Source organism: Haemaphysalis longicornis, unplaced genomic scaffold, assembly GCF_048455015.1.
Source record: "Haemaphysalis longicornis isolate Haplotype H1 unplaced genomic scaffold, Haemaphysalis longicornis Haplotype H1 scaffold_4, whole genome shotgun sequence".
In the NCBI taxonomy this organism is placed as follows: Eukaryota; Metazoa; Arthropoda; class Arachnida; order Ixodida; family Ixodidae; genus Haemaphysalis; species Haemaphysalis longicornis.
In genome coordinates, this window is record NW_027526361.1 from 133,530,670 (window position 1) to 133,546,382 (window position 15,713).

A 15,713-nucleotide genomic window follows, 5' to 3' on the forward strand; every position below is an offset into this window, starting at 1 on the left:
TGTTACAGTAGGGACAATGTGGGGGTGAGGGTGTTGTGGGGCCCTTTGTCCACTTCTGCATGATATGTGGGGTGTAAGCTGCATTGGCGCAAATGTTGTTGATGAATACTTCTTCGGCTCTTGTTAATGAGGGCATGTTAGCAAGATAACCAGAGGGTGTCACTTGTTCGTACTGACATTTCTTGCGCTTCTTGAGTCGCTGGATGAGTAGGGGAGGTGAAGTAGCCGAGGTATAAACCAGCGGAGGAGTAACGTTAAGACTTTCCTGCCCCGCTGCGTGAGCGGCCTGGTTTCCTGGGCTGGCCTCTTCATGACCCGGTGTCCAGTCGATTCTGATGTTCACTTTCTGGCTCTTTAGTAGTTTCTTAAGCAGTAATATGGAGTTAACAAGTGGGTTGAGTGAAAGGGGTTTTCGTAGTTCTCGGATTGCGGCGAATTAATCTGTCAAAATGCGCACGTTGTGCGGTGGTTTAAAGTCGATGTCGTAGCAGATGTGGTTAATCGCGCTGTTTATGGCGTGTAGTTCTCCTTCTAATGCGGTTCCATCGTTTTGGTTGAAAGATATCTGCCCGTTAAAAGATGAATTTTGGGGACATGTCCATGCTGCACCGATATGTGTGAGAGTCACGCTTGTATCCGTGAAGATATCAATTTCATTTGGCAGTTTAGACGCCATCAGCTAGTGAATACGTTGAGATCTGGTTGCTGGAAGAGCCCGTGGGATTGGCTTGCTGAGGTGGCTTTCGATGTTGTTTGATATCGACCAGGGTGCAAGGGGGATGGGTAGCTCAATTGTTGGTGCGGGTTTTTGTTCGTCCCATGCCGTAAGGAGCAATACTTGGCGGGTGAGACCTCGTTTGCGGTCTGCTTGGTCTTTTGTTTCTTTCATCACAGTAACGATGGGAGGAAGTGCCACGGCCTGCTCAAGGGCTGCTTTTTTTGTGTGTATTGGGAGGCCCGTTATGGTACACAATGTGGCCCTGTCGAGCACCTGAATGTGTTTGGTGTTGGTCTTATTCAACTCATAGGCAGGGGCTCCGTAAGCTAGAGTGCCAATTGCGACCGCACGTGCCATCGTTAGGCAGGCTTTTTGATTCGCCCCTCCGTGTTTGTTGGACAGCCGTTCTATCAATTTCAGCATTGGCTTCCATTTTCGTCGCAGCTCTGCGATCCATATCTTGGGGCTGTTGCAGCTGGCTAGCGGGAGACCGAGTAGCCGTACGTGCCCTCGTTTCATTTGTATCTCAGTGTCACCTATATACAGCAGGTCATCTCCTGTGGGCTGAGCTTTGTTCGTGCTTGAAACCATGACCAGCTCAGTCTTTTCAGCGGCGAGTTCAAGACCTAGTTGTGGTAGGCACGCCTCTATGGTGTTTACTGCTGCCTGTAGTTCGGTGAGCATGTCTGTTGTCATTGAGTAGTAGTCTCTACCCTCGCACCATATTGTGACGTCATTGGCGTATATAGCAAATCTGGCCGACGTTCCTTGTTCAAGACTCTTAGCCAATTTCGCCATGACTATGTTGAAGAGGACCGGTGCAAGGATGGATCCCTGTGGCACTCCCTTGTCGTTGTAATAGGTGTTAGGTGTCCATCCCGGGAGCTTGCTGTTGAGTTGTAAGGGGCGGTTGTGAAGGACGTTTCGGACCCATATTTATGCTCTTTTGCTGGGAAAGGCTTGAGCTAGTTCATTCAGAATTGTGGTCTGATTTACTCTGTCGAATGCCTTTCTAAGGTCCACAGTTAAGACTTTGTCGGGAAGTCCGCGGTCGTACGGGGATCTGGTGATCACGCGGCGCAGCAGCCAAAGGCAGTCCAGCGTTTCCAAATGCGGCTGGAATCCAGTTTGGGAAGGGTGAAGCCAATGGTTGACATATTCCAAGTGGTATTGTATTCGGTTGTTAATAAGAACTTGCACAAAGTAGGTGTGAGTGATATCGGTCTTAGGTTGGAAACTACAGATGGTGGGTCTTTTCCAGGCTTCGGGATTAGGTTTACCAGGGATAGCTTAAAGTCTTCGGGAATTTCGCCTGTGTTCCACGAGTGGTTTACGAGCACCAGTAGTTGTTCCAAGTGAGCTTCATCGAGGTTTCGTATGTGCTGCCAGGTAATCCCGTCGTGTGCCGGGGCCGATCTCGCCTTACCCTGTCTGATTGCAGTGCGGAGCTCTGCCATCGTGAATGGGTAGTCCAGTGATGAATCTTCGTTATCGATGTCAATGATGGGGAGGTAGTCGCTAGGTTGTCTACTAGAAGTTGGGAAAAGCGTCCAGATAATATCTCGTTCCACCTTCTCGGGATCCTTGTGCAGTGTAAGCGTTGAGAATAACGGGATGTGCTGCTTTCTTTTTCCCGCCATTCCTCTGTAAATTTTCCAAAGTTTCGACAGGCCACATTCATTTCCTAGACTCGAACATAGCTCTTGCCAGTGGTCGTTAGCAAGCTGTCGTTGGTACTCTTGAATTAGCTTGTATTGCCTTCTTAACCTCATGAGATCGCAATGGAGTTTTCCCATTTGTCTGTATTTGCGCGTGAGGTGTTTGGCGCGCTGCCACAGATTGGCCAAATGGTCGTCCATGGTCGGTGTGTCAGTCGAGCAGGTGACCTCTTCATTCGAGGCTCGCGAAGCATTTTGGATGCGTTCAACAAGAGTATGAAAATCGGTGGATGGGTCTGAGATTTGGTTGAGGCTGTCACGAAAGGTCATCCAGTTCGTTAATTTCAGAGTTTTGGTCGTTCTTAGTCGTTTCCCACGAAGGAAATATGTTATAGGGAAGTGGTCGCTACCCCAAGTTGTGTCAGAAATTTTCCACGCGTTTAAGAGACCAAGAGAGGCAAATGTGAGATCCGGTGTGGTATCTTTTTGGGAGGCGTGCAGCCCTATTCTGTGGTTACGCTGAGATCGTTCGCGAGCGTGAGGTTATTCATTTCCATCACGTCTTCCAGAAGTTTTCCTCTGATGTCCGCCATGGCGTATCCCCACGTTGTGCTTTTTGCATTGAAATCGCCTCCAAATATGACTGGTATGTTTGGATATTGATGAATTAGTTGGGTGACCCATAGGAACGATGAATTGCGAGCGGAGCCGGTTTTAGGTCTGTAATAAGCCGAAGCAACAATTATTTGCTTTCCCTCTGGGAGCCTGTTTCGAACCACTATTGTCTCATGGTGCTGGGACGTGAGTCCTGGAAGTTTTATTTGATGGCACCCAATTCCTTTCTTGACGAGGATTACTGAGTACCCAGGTGTCCTGGTCGCGGAGTGGCTTGGTTTGCATGTGATTGCGGGGTCCGAGTATGTTACATACCCACTAATCGAAGTTATGGTGCGTGGTTCTCGTAGGAGGATGACAAGTGGCTTCAGCAGTTGAATCTTTTGTAGCAGTATGGGCGACTTTTGTAAATAGCTTCGGCAGTTCCATTGTAGTATCATGGTGTTTCGCATCATTAATTTCGGGAATTGCTGCGTGGTGGTACTTTGCGTGGTGGTTCTTGAATTGGGTCCTGTTGGGGTAATTGGTTAGTGATTCGTTGCATCATGGCCGCTGTCTGTGATGTATGGCTTTCAAGAAGAGCGCGAATTTTGCCTATGTCTTCTTGACGGGCTGCACGTTCCTTTTGGATGTCAGATCGGATAACTGAAAGCAGTTGCACGAGTTCCGGGTCAAGTTTGGTTTGGGACGTGGGCGTACGCTTGATGCTTGGGCTACGGCAGCGCCTAGTCGAATTGTTGGGTCTGGTGGACTGCGTCTGGGGTGGTTGTGTTGGTTGTGTTTTCTCTGTGAGTGCCTTCTTGAGTTCTTGATTCTCTTTTCTCAAATGTTCAAGTTCCTTGCGCATAGAAGCCAACTGGGCTAGAATGCTCGCGTTGACTGCTTCGGCTGACGTCGATGGTGGGCGATCTTGTTCAGGGGTTCCGTTGGGTGTTGTTATGCGAGTCTCGCTGGCATGGTTTGCTGAGTGCGCCACGCTGTAGGCCAATGAAATGCCCTTAGCCGCGTCGTTACTCGGAGTATTGGAAGGCGTTGGAATGCGACTGGGGTATTGCGGGCTAACTGCTATGTGGCCAATCTCCTTACATGCATCACAGTAGACTGTTGGGCCATATTCCTGTGTTTCGTCATGGATTCTGCCGCATTTGCGACATGCGGTGTTGTGCGGACAGTATTTTGCCATGTGGCCAATGTTGTGGCAGTTGTAGCACACCAAGCGTTTTGGGTGATAGTCAGCTACTTTTACTATTGCCATATAATATTTGACAACCTTTTGGAGTGTTGGGGAGTCAAAGGTAACGACCGCCCTGTTTGTCTTTCCAATTCTCTCCACATTGAGGATTTCAGCCTGTTCGCAGCGCAGCCATTTGCGGATTTTTTCATTCGACTCATTGGGTTCAACATCAATGACTCCACGTGTCATGTTGGGACGGTGATAGGAACTCTTGATCTCGAAAGGAATCGTGGTTACGTTGCCGTTTTGCCTTGCTTGTATTGTTGTTGTTTGAGCTATTCGCTTAGCATGTTCGTTGTCGTATACCGTGATGTGTATGCAGTTGCCTGCTACATCATATCTGTGGGAAGCTATTTCTGAGAGGTATGTTTGGGGTGCCGTGATGCCAATACTGGTAAACTTTCACAGGAGACGAAAGATCTAATCAGGAAACGGCAAACCATGAGAATCTCTACCGCAGCTGACAGAACAGAACTAGCAGAGCTCTCGAAGTTAATCAATAAGCGCAAGACAGCTGACATACGGAAGTATAATATGGAGAGGATCGAATACGCTGTAAAGAACGGAGGTAGCCTGAAAGCAGTAAAGAGACGTCTTGGCGTGGGGTAAAATCAGATGTATGCACTTAAGGATAAGCAAGGCAATGTCATCACAAATAGGGATAAAATAGTCACAGTGGCCGAGGAGTTCTATAGGGATCTGTACAGTAGCCGGGACATACAGGATAATGCCGAACGAGACAGTAGTTCAGAGGAGATAGACATACCACCAGTAACGACCGAAGAAGTAAGGAAGGCTTTGAAAGAAATGAAAGGGGGCAAAGCACCTGGTGAGGATCAGATAACAGCAGACCTCTTGAAGGATGGCGGAGAAATTGTACTTGAAAAACTGGCAAACCTGTATACGCAATGCCTAATGACTGCAATGGTACCGGAATCTTGGAAGAACGCGAACATCATCCTAATCCATAAGAAAGGCGACATGAAGGACTTGAAAAACTACAGGCCGATCAGCTTACTGTCAGTCGTCTACAAGGTATTTACCAAGGTAATCGCTAACCGAATCTCTGCAACCTTAGATTTCAGTCAACCTAAAGAACAAGAAGGGTTCCGTAAAGGTTATTCAACAATGGACCATATTCACACGATCAATCAGGTGATAGAGAAGTGCGCTGAGTATACTCAACCCCTATATATAGCCTTCATAGATTATGAGAAAGCATTTGACTCGGTCGAAACCCTAGCAGTCATTCAGGCATTACGAAACCAGGGGGTAGATGAGCATTATGTAAGAATACTAGAGGATATCTATAATGGGTCTACAGCTACCATCATCCTCCATAAGGAGAGCAGTAAAATACCTATAAGGAAGGTTGTCAGACAATGAGACACAATCTCTCCAGTGTTATTCACAGCATGCTTACAAGAAGTATTCAGAACGTTGGATTGGGAACAGGTGGGAGTAAGGGTTAATGGAGAATACCTCAGTAACCTCAGATTTGCTGATGACGTTGCCTTGCTAAGTAACTCGGGGGACGAATTGCAAAGCATGCTTTCCGCACTGGGCGAACAGAGTAGAACCGTGGGCCTGAAAATTAATATGCAGAAAACTAAAGTAATGATCAATAACCTCGGGACAGCACAGCAGTTTGAGATAGATGGCGAGGCAGTGGAAGTGGTAAGCGAATATATATACTTAGGCCAAGTTGTGACCCCAGATCCCAACCATGAGGCAGAGATAATTAGAAGGATCAGAATGGGGTGGGGTGCATATGGCAGACATTCTCAGATAATGAATAGCAGCCTACCATTGTCGTTGAAGAAGAAAGTGTATGACAGCTGCATCTTACCGGTACTCACCTACGGGGCAGAAACTTGGAGGCTCACTAAGAGGGTTCAACTTAAATTGAGAACGACTCAGCGGGCAATGGAGCGGAAAATGATAGGTGTAACATTAAGGGACAAGAAGAGAGCGGAGTGGGTCAGGGAGCAAACTGGTGTTAAAGACATATTAGTAGAAATTAAGAAGAAGAAATGGACTTGGGCAGGGCATGTAATGCGAAGGCAAGATAACCGCTGGTCATTAAGGGTAACAGAGTGGATCCCTAGAGAAGGCAAGCGCTGCAGGGGGCGGCAGAAAGTTAGATGGGCAGATGAGATCAAGAAGTTTGCGGGGATAAATTGGTCACAGTTGGCACAGGACCGAGGTAATTGGAGAATAATGGGAGAGGCCTTTGCCCTGCAGTGGGCGTAGACAGGCTGGTGATGATGATGATGATGATGCCAATGAGATGTGCGAACGAGCTTTTTGGTATGTCGCCGATGTTAATTTTAGTAAGTGGTCTGAGCGTGAGTACCGAACGAGGCCGACTTACCCGGTCTGTCTTCGTGATCGTTGCTGCTGCCGCTGTTTGATTCCGTTGCCACGTTGGAAGGGTGTCACCGTCTGGTTGTCCATTTCATGTGGTATGCACGTCTTGCTGGTCGTAGTCCATCATGGTTTCGTGTCCAAGGCGTGGTAGAGAGTCTTTGCTCCGATCCGTGGTAGAGGGTTCTCTGGATGACTGGTTGCCGAAGTCTGGGGTTAATGCTTGTGAACCGATTTGCGGCGCTTCGAGGCTGCATTCAGGCACAGGTGCGGGAGCTTGAAGGGACATTGTAGCGGCCGCCTCTTGCTGTGATCCCTGCTGCAGCCCCAACATGGCGGGGCGCAGCAGCGGAGGATTGAGCAACGGCGTGGTGCTGGTTAGGCTTAGTTCACCCGAGAAATTTCGTCGCTCACAAGAAGTTCCCCAGGCAGCCTATTAAGGTCGGACTTACACCAGGGTGTAACTCAGCACTTCACAAACACGATGATGCAGCTCGCGGGTCACTGGCGGTAAAAGAACTGCACTTAGTGAGGTCAAAAGGCGACGCCGATGTGGGAGCCATCCGCACTTGTTCAAAGCGTCCTCTGGGGCGCCACTTGGTCTTGAGTGTGAATATGTTGGCGGTTCCATCGTTGCTCAGGTGGCATGACTTGCTGCGACGTGATTAAAGGGGTCTGTTGAGAGTCCGTATGGGTTGGGTTCCGTTGTGGTGAGGTCACCGGCGCTACCTCGGTGTCTTCATCCATCGGCGATACAGCGTCTGGGTGCAGGTGAGGCACAGTTTGCGGCGTATGGGCTCTGCTTGACGGAGCGGCGGTGCGGGGCACGCTAGGCATTGCTAGCGGCACCAGTTCAGCACGAGGCGATGACGCAGAGGAGCATTCCTGCAGCCGCACGAGCGGGTGCTTTGTCTGCAGAGGCGGCCGTAGCAGCGGCGGCCGAAGCAGCGGTGCACGAGCCGGCTCCGTCGACGTTTCGGTGGTGTAAGGCTTAGCGTCTTGAAGATCTTTACCTGTTCCTTGTGGCACTATTGTCGCAGTTCCTTGGGCGTCTGATGGTCAGATGAAAGCACAGAACTTCACGAGTTCATTGATACTTATGTTATAGAATTCCGCACAACAAAACTGCTTGTTTCATCAAGAAACACGGAGCTGATGTGGAACCATCTGGTCTGTTTGGAAGGTCCCGTGGAGTCGCTGCTCTAGACAACGCATGTATTTCGGCTTGGCCTTCCAATACTCCCTGTCAATATCTACGCGCATTGGCGCGTCAAATTTTTCGGAGCACTGAAGCAACGCTTGGCAGTAGTTTCGCCGCAAATATACGTTTTGGAGCAAAACGGCGGAGGAAAAAATGCTTGGGGCACAGCACCTCCACGCCACCAATCGCCGTGGTAGTAGGTCCGTCGTGAACCGCAAGAAGCGCGTACAGGTGAGCTTGCCTTCTGTGTGAGCAGGTGCGTCGTGATGCCTTTGGAGGGATTGAGGAGAGTCACCATAGGAAACGTCCAATGAAGTCGCAAACCGTCCTTGACTTGGGGCCCAAACCAAGACTCATTCCTGCTGCACGAAACAACAAAAAATACCTTGATATGTATACTCGACGTTAAAGCAGTTACTAAGGCAATCGAAAAACGGCAATGCCACCACAAATTGATCTTACGAGCAAGAGTGTGCGCGCCAAAGACGCGTTCACTTCAATGAAAACTTTGCGTACATGCAGAGCTGTGATATATATTAAACATTAGTTTCCACTCCAAGTCGACTGACATGTACGTCTGATTAACTTCACGTTACATGCGCGAAGTATTTTGAAAACAAAAGAGTGCAATCGGTCGGCTTTTGCAGAATTCACTATAACTTGTACAAAGCTAATTTGCTTACCGTCGTCTTTGGAGAAGGCGAGAAACTTGGCCAAACTGTTTCGCCCTGTGTTGCTGCACCACAGAGCTGCGCAGGACTGGTAACACTCCTTCCTCCGCGGCACCATATTTAGAATACATTCGAATATATTTTATAATACAGCGAAACTTTAGCCCCGTGGAGGCGTTTAGGCAACCCGCGCAACCCTTCACACGCCGGCTCGCTCACGCACGCACGCACCGAACTGGCCCGCCGTGCGCGCCGACAGAAAGAAAAAAAATATTGGCGCCGATGAGCTTTTGCGCATGCGTGAGGAGGCGCGGTAGCGTTGAAGGTGTGGAAAGAAACTCTGAGGGAAAGAGAAGGGCCACGCCGCAGCACCCTGCCGCTAGGATCGCCTCAATTTCGGAAACCGAAACTAGCCAAAGTCGCCGACCAGTGGCGCAGCCACGAGAGCATGCGGCGGCTCGTGACGAGATTAATGAATAGAGAGTTTTAGCATAGCGGCTATCGGAGGCTCAGGCTGCGGTGGAGGGTTACCTGGACCCGACCACGCATGCGCACGCGGGGAGGGCGAGGAGGTTGCCCCTCAGTGGAGAGAATGCGCGGGCATGGCGAAGGCCGCCCCACCGGAACGAATTTTTACCTACCCAGTCGGGCCCCGCTACGTGCCGCCGTAGCGTCAGCGGACGTTACCCGGTAGACTAAATCTCTCTAATGATGATGATTAGCGTCTAGAAAAACAAACTGCGCACAAATTAACGGGGTCAAGAACACATGAAGACGGCACAAGACGGCACTGCGCTTGTGCCGTCTTCATGTGTTCTTGTCCCCGTTAATGTGCGCGCAGTGTGTTTTTCGAGATGCATCATTACCAACTGGCCCAACTCTCAACCCTTTTATGATTAGCGTCGTCTGCTGCCGGTGAGGAAGAAGAAAGTCCCAGCACCTTCTACGCTAACGGTTGCTGTATCGCCGGCTTTAGCAATGAAATGCCCCCGCACGGGGCACCTTGAGTAATCTTGGTGACGGTGAGTGGCGACACCGCGTACCCCGAGCCCCCCATACTTAAGCTGTTACCTACCGTGGCGAGAAGTTGAAAGGTGAAGGGTTAGAAGCCGTGAACGGTGGCCGTCGGAGCCCTGGTCAAGCTCCGGCCGATGGGCTCCCTGTCTGTCTATCAGGCTGGGAGCTCCGGGACCTCTTTGACCATCAGGGTAACGTCAAAGAAGAAAGTACCCCAGTTCCCTGCTTTATACTATGCCGCATGGTACTTTCGAAATCCTCTCTTCCAAATGATCGGGCCCCAAAAAGGGCCCGCACCGATGTAATTTTCAAACCTCTGCCCAACATGAAATTTAACACCCCGGACAACTTTCCTCGCTTCTTAGTGATACAATCTAAGAGCAAGGAATCTCCAGTTACCTGCAAGTCGGTCTTCTTAATTGCCAAGTTCATTGAGAGTGTAGTTGGCGCGAACTACAAGGCAAAGAAGCTGACATCGGGGGACGTGCTTGTAGAACTATCTACTAAAAAACAATCTGATAGTCTCTTGAACCAGACCGACCTACTTGGCCTTGAAGTAGCTGTAACGCCACACCGGAGCCTTAACAGCTCGCAGGGCGTCATATCTGAGATGGACCTGCTCAATGAAAGTGAGTCTGACCTCCTCGAGGGCATGCGTGACCAGGGCGTTACTGCGGTAAGAAGAATAATGATCAGACGCGATGGCAAAGAAGTAAAAACGAAACATGTGATCCTAACTTTTGACCGAAGTGTCCTACCGGAGTCTGTCACTGCAGGCTTCCTTCATTGCAACGTACGACCTTACATACCCAACCCACGCCGCTGCTTCAAGTGCCAGCGGTATGGGCACAGTACTACCACCTGCCGCGGAAAACTGACATGTGCCAAGTGCGCAGGACATCATGACCCTTCAGAGAACTGTGCTTCTAACGTATTGAAATGTGCGAACTGTGAACAACCCCACGCTGCATACTCTCGGTCATGTGCTAAATTCAAAGCCGAGAAAGAAATCATAAACATGAAGGTCACCCAGAACATTACCTATCAAGAAGCACGACAGAAACACTCAATGTTTTCTCAAAGGTATGCCGATGCAGCTCGCCGGGGGGCGGAGCGGCGTCTAGTCACGGCGGCCACCCAGTACTGCGAAGCAGACTTGGTGCCGTCCCAGCCCCCCCAGGTGCTGCCCAAGGCAGCCCAACCATCTGACACGACACCTGTGGCGCCCGCAAGTGTTGTGTTAGCTGCAAGTGTGAGGAGTGACGGCTCTGCCGTCAATCCTCCTCTTCCGGCTGCCAGACTGCAGGCGGCCATGGACGTAGATGTGGTCGGTCCCACGACCACTTCTGTGTCCAACAAACAGTCGGGGACGGCAGGGGCTCCTGCCTCCACTTCGAACATATCTCGAGGCGGAGCCCGCAAGGACTCCATCTCGTCACTGTCACACCACTCAGATGATGACATGGAGGTAACACCGTCTCTGCCAGTGCCAAAGGCGGAAAGAGAACAGCGCACCATGGCGGGGCGAGGCAAAAAGCCACCAGCCACCCGTGTCACAGGCCCAAGTCAGAACCGATAGATAGTATACATCCAGCCCGAGTCCTCATCTACACCAGGTAAAATCTCCTCCCTAAACATTAATGGTAGCACAAATAATTACACAGTGGAACTGCCGGGGCCTTATTAAAAACCTAGATGATATATATGAAATCCTACACAAAACGCAATCAGCCATCCTATGTTTACAGGAGACACACTTGAAACCTAAGCACACCAATTTCCTGAACCAATACTCAGTATTTAGGAGAGACAGAGATAGCTGCACGCACTGCTCTGGTGGCGTAGCTATAGTTACGCAAAAATCTATCCCTTGCCAATCTCTTCAATTGCGTACCGCACTAGAAGCGGTTGCAATCCGGGCAATTATTTTCAACAGATTAACAACAATTTGCTCACTATACATTCCCCCTGAATATCGTTTATCTAGCTCAGAATTTGAGTCTCTCATAGATGAGCTGCCGGAACCGTTCCTACTCGTAGGTGACCTGAATGCACACAGCCCACTATGGGGATCTGAACGCACAGATTCCCGGGGCCGCTTGATAGAAAAATTCCTCTTCTCATCCGGAGCTTGTCTCTTTAACAAAAAAGAGCCGACATACTACAACACTACACACAATACATACTCACACATAGACTTGGCGATCGGCTCTTCTGTCCTCTTTCCGGCTGTTGAATGGGAAGTGGACGACAACCCCTATGGGAGCGACCACTTCCCTGTCATCTTGAAAGGCATTGATAAAGCCCGTAACAGTTCCATCTGCCATAAAAAGTTTAAGGAATCTGGTGCTGATTGGTTAAAATTTAAACAATTATCTCAGCTTTCATACACGTCCTTAAGCTATTTGGGCATTGACGAAGCCTGTGAACTGGTGACTGCACACATTCTTCATGCTGCCGAGAGCTCAATTCCGCAAACATCTGGTGCCACACCTAACACTAGGAGGCCGTGGTGGAATGAAGAGTGTAGGCTTGCACGGCAGGCTCAAAATAAGGCGTGGGGTGTCCTTCGCAGGTACCCCACTACGCAAAACTTGATTTCCTTCAAACGTGCAAAAGCACAAGGAAGACGCATTCGCCAGCAAGCAAAAAGAGATAGCTGGCGCTCTTTCGTGACTTCTATCAACTCGTACACAGATGCAGGCAAAGTATGGAATAGAATTAAAAAGTTTAATGGACGGAAAACAAACACCCTACCTTTGGTCAACAGTACAGGCGATACCCTAGAGGACCAGGCAAACACACTTGCGAAATACTTTTCATATGTATCGAGTTCTGCTCATTACACGAATGCTTTCTTACGACACAAAACATCTATGGAGAAGAAACCGATTCGTGATAACAAAAGATCTGACGAACCATACAACACGGAATTTTCCATAACAGAGCTTTTGGTCGCCTTGGGAACATGTAAGGCTTCAGCGCCTGGGGCAGATAGTATATCATACACAATGATACAACATCTGCACCCAGAAACTCTCCGAACACTCTTGCACTTGTTCAACAAAATATGGGCGGCGGGATACTTTCCGAGAGCTTGGAGAGAAGCAGTTGTAGTTGCCGTATTAAAACAGGGGAAAGATGCCTCATTACCTGCCAGTTACCGACCGATAGCTCTGACAAGTTGCGTAGGAAAGGTTTTTGAAAAAATGGTAAATAAGAGGCTAATCCATTTTCTTGAATATAACGGCATCCTGGACAGTTGTCAGGCTGGTTTCCGATCAGGTCGAAGCACAACTGACCAGCTAGTTGCCTTTGAGTCGTATGTCAAAGATGCTTTTATCCACAAACAGCACTGTCTTTCTGTTTTCTTTGACTTAGAAAAAGCATACGACACAACTTGGCGTTACGGCATACTGCTTGATCTCAAGGCATTCGGTGTGTCTGGACATATGCTAAACACTATTGAAAGTTATTTGTCGGAGCGGACATTTAGGGTAAGAGTAGGGACAGTGGTATCAAGAACATACATACAAGAAAATGGGGTTCCCCAGGGTGGAGTATTAAGCTGTACTCTGTTTATAATTAAAATGAATTCACTTGGGAAATCGTTGCCGCCCTCAATCTCCTACTCAATGTATGTTGACGACGTCCAAATAAGCTTTAGGTCATGCAATCAGTCCATATGTGAAAGGCAGATACAGTTAGGTGTGAACAGGCTTGCAAAATGGACGGAAGAAAATGGTTTTAAATTGAATCCTCACAAAAGTACATGTGTGTTATTCACAAGGCAGCGTGGAATTCGTCGAGAACCCGATGTCACACTGAACGGAGAACGGATTGCTGTCAAGAAAGAACACAAGTTTTTAGGTGTTGTGCCTGACGGAAAACTAACGTACGTACAGCACTTAAAGAAACTCAAACAAAAATGCCTAAAAACCATTAACATTTTAAAAGTGTTGTCACATCAGTCTTATGGTGCTGATAAAGACTGCCTTCTACGTCTCTTTGTGAGTTTAGTTAGGTCACGTATAGACTATGGAAGTGTAACATACGGGTCCGCGTCTAAAACTGCCTTAAAAATGTTAGACCCAGTACTACATTTGGGCCTTCGCCTTGCCTCTGGAGCCTTCAGGACAAGTCCAATCCAGAGTCTTTATGTAGAATGCGACCACTGGTGCCTAGAGCACCAGCGTGCTGATACAGCACTCCTCTATGCTATTAGGACAATGTCTATGACGAATCACCCATGCAATTCTATTGTGAATGACATCTCATCCGCCCATTTGTATTTAGCGCGCCCGTCGATCCCTGCCCCTGTAGCCTTGCGTGTCAAAGGCCTTGCAGAGGAGATAGGGGTGTCTTTAGATGATGGCATAAAAACCTGTATCGCCGATATAGTCCCACCTTGGGACATGTCAACTATTCATTGTGACACATCCTTTAAACAAATTGACAAGCGTCGTGCACCCCGCGAATTGATTTTACAGCATTTCTTAAGTTTACAACACAGATATCCATGCGCCTCTTTTTACACAGATGCTTCCAAGTCTTCTTCTTCTGTGTCCTGTGCTGCACATGGCCCGGACTTTGCCAGCACAAGGACATTGAACAGAAATTGTGGCATCTTTACAGCAGAAGCCTATGGTATTCTAATCACAGTGGAACACATTACACAGAACAAAATACAACAATCAGTCATCTACACAGACTCCCTAAGCGTAGTAACTGCATTGGATTCCTTTAAGCCCACAAAAAACGTTATTCTAAACAGCCTTTTTAAAGCTCTTATAACTGCCTATAAGTCAAAGCTAAAAATACTTGTTTGCTGGATCCCTGGACACAGTAGCATTCTGGGCAATGAAATTGCTGACCGGAACGCCACTTTGGCGGCCCTACGTAGTGGTGTTGATGTAGCGCAGGTCCCTCACCTCGATCTGAAACCAGTAATCCGGAGGGGAATCCGTAAATGCTGGCAGCACATGTGGGACACACACACAGACAACAAGCTCCACTCAGTAAAACCAAACCTAGGAAGATACACAACAGAAAAACAAAACAGATTCATTGAAGTATCCATTTGCAGACTGCGAATAGGCCACACTTACGCTACACACGCATATCTTTTGAATGGAACACTCCCACCTGTTTGTAACAAGTGTGGGGAACGGCTCACTGTCCTCCATGTATTAATTGAGTGCACATTCTGCAATGAAGCCAGAAAACGGCATTTCCCGAAAATATATACCTACAACATTCCACTACATCCTTCACTGTTTTTAGGAGATGAACCTATGTTTACAAACAAAAGTCTTTTAAGTTATCTTGCAGACATCAAGTTTTTAAAACTCATCTCGTACAGTGCGTGACCTCAGAGCCTACGAGCAGTGAGTGAGGCCCTCATGCTCCCTTTGTCCGCACGGGAAGCCCACTCACGTCGCATGCTCTTTGGCTCGAGGTGCATCACGTTGCACCCATAATCCATTTCAGCCACCATTATGAACATCTTCATGCTTTAGTGGACGGGCCCTCTACACCCATATATACAGTATTTTAAGATGTATCATACTCGTTTCATACATATTTTAAGCACAAACATGACTATTGAAAGACCACGTAACATAGTTCTGGCGCTCTTTGGTCTTAGAAACCCTTGCGCCAATAAACCACAAACATACATACATACAGCAATGAAATGCAGGGTCGGGGATGGCGTTCGCGCTGCGCACTGTTCCAGCGCAGATGCCATTTTTCAGTCTAATTGAAAGCGTGATACTCGTCATTCGCCAAATTTGCACTGCCGACTACTGCGGGTGGAAATTGAAAATGACGAACGGCGCCTTTCTTGTTATCTTTCGCGAACTCGGCAGGCAAAGCTAAAGTTCCTGCCCCGGCGGACGATGCCTCCTTCGGCAGCTGCCGCCTGTATGCAAGCAAGCAAGCACGCAAGCAAGCCAGCAAGCAAGCAAGCAAGCGAGCAAGCAAGCAAGCAATTAAACAAACAAACCAACAAACACACCGTGACGCCTGAACGGCAAGCGCAGCTTATTAAATTGGCTCTGCCGCAAGGCATGGAGGAAAAAAGAATTTAGGAGCCGGCCCGTCGCCACCCAGGCAGCTTTCGCAATCCGTTTATGCTGCTCGTTCCCTCCGTTCCACACGGCGAAAAGTGGGGCGACTTTGGTTGTACTTTTTATTGCTAGTATCCAGACTTGTTCAACACCGACTGGAA